The sequence below is a fragment of the Rattus norvegicus genome, chromosome 19 (genome assembly GCF_036323735.1).
Source record: "Rattus norvegicus strain BN/NHsdMcwi chromosome 19, GRCr8, whole genome shotgun sequence".
NCBI classification, from domain to species: Eukaryota; Metazoa; Chordata; class Mammalia; order Rodentia; family Muridae; genus Rattus; species Rattus norvegicus.
In genome coordinates, this window is record NC_086037.1 from 56921970 (window position 1) to 56923343 (window position 1374).

Here is a 1374-nt window from a genome sequence, read left to right on the forward strand (position 1 = left end):
ACAAAGAACTCAAGAAGTTAGACTCCAAATAACCCTATTAAAAATGGGGTACAGGGGCTGGGGATTTAGCTCAGTGGTAGAGCGCTTACCTAGGAAGCGCAAGGCCCTGGGTTCGGTCCCCAGCTCCGAAAAAAAGAACCAAAAAAAAAAAAAATGGGGTACAGAGGGCTGGAGAGATGGCTCAGCGGTTAAGAGCACCCGACTGCTCTTCCAGAGGTCATGAGTTCAATTCCCAGCAACCACATGGTGGCTCACAACCATCTGTAAAGAGATCTGATGCCCTCTTCTGGTGTATCTGGAGACAGCTACAGTGTACTTATATATAATAAATAAAATAAATCTTAAAAAAAAAAGTATGTGTGTGTTTAAAAAAACAAAACAAAACAAAACAAAAAATGAGGTACAGAGCTAAACAAAACATTCTCAGCTGAGGATTATCGAATGGCCAAAAAGCACCTAAAGAAATGTTCACATCCTTAGTCATCAGGGAAATGCAAATCAAAACAACCCTGAGATTCCACCTCACAGCAGTCAGAATGGCTAAGATAAAAAAACTCCCTTTTCCGGTGGCGGCGCCGTGCCGTGAGGAGCTCGTGTTCATACTTGTAGCTATGCGGTCCAAGGGTCCCTGCAGTCCGTGCAAGTCTTCGGATGCAAGAAAACAGCCACAGCTGTGGCCCACTGCAAACGAGGAAATGGGCTCATCAAGGTGAATGGACGTCCCCTGGAGATGATCGAGCCGCGCACGCTGCAGTACAAGTTACTGGAGCCTGTTTTGCTTCTGGGCAAGGAGAGATTTGCTGGTGTGGATATCCGGGTCCGTGTGAAGGGTGGTGGTCATGTGGCCCAAATTTATGCTATCCAGCTGTCCATTTCAAAAGCTCTGGTGGCTTATTACCAAAAATATGTGGATGAAGCCTCTAAGAAGGAGATCAAAGATATCCTCATCCAGTACGATCGGACCCTGCTTGTAGCTGACCCCCGTCGCTGTGAATCCAAAAAGTTTGGTGGTCCCGGTGCCCGTGCCCGGTACCAGAAATCCTACCGATAAGCCAGTCTCAAGGATCAGGATTTACCTTTGTAATAAACATCCTAGGACTTTAAAAAAAAACAAAAAAACAAACCTCAGGTGACAAAAGATGCTGGCGAGGATGTGGAGAAAGAGGAACACTCCTCCATTGTTGGTGGAATTGCAACTGGTACAACCACTCTGGAAATCAGTCTGGAGGTTCCTCAGAAAATTGGACATTGTACTACCTGAGGACCCAGCTATACCTCTCCTGGGCATATACCCAAAAGATGCTCCAACATATAACAAAGACATATGCTCCACTATGTTCATAGCAGCCTTATTTATAATAGCCAGAAGCTGGA

The 1374-nt window shown here is 45.6% G+C and overlaps 1 pseudogene; it reads left to right on the top strand.

Annotated features, from left to right (window-relative positions):
- Positions 1-536: 536 nt before the first annotated feature.
- Rps16-ps6 (ribosomal protein S16, pseudogene 6) lies at positions 537-1123 on the top strand (annotated as a pseudogene).
- Positions 1124-1374: the final 251 nt, after the last annotated feature.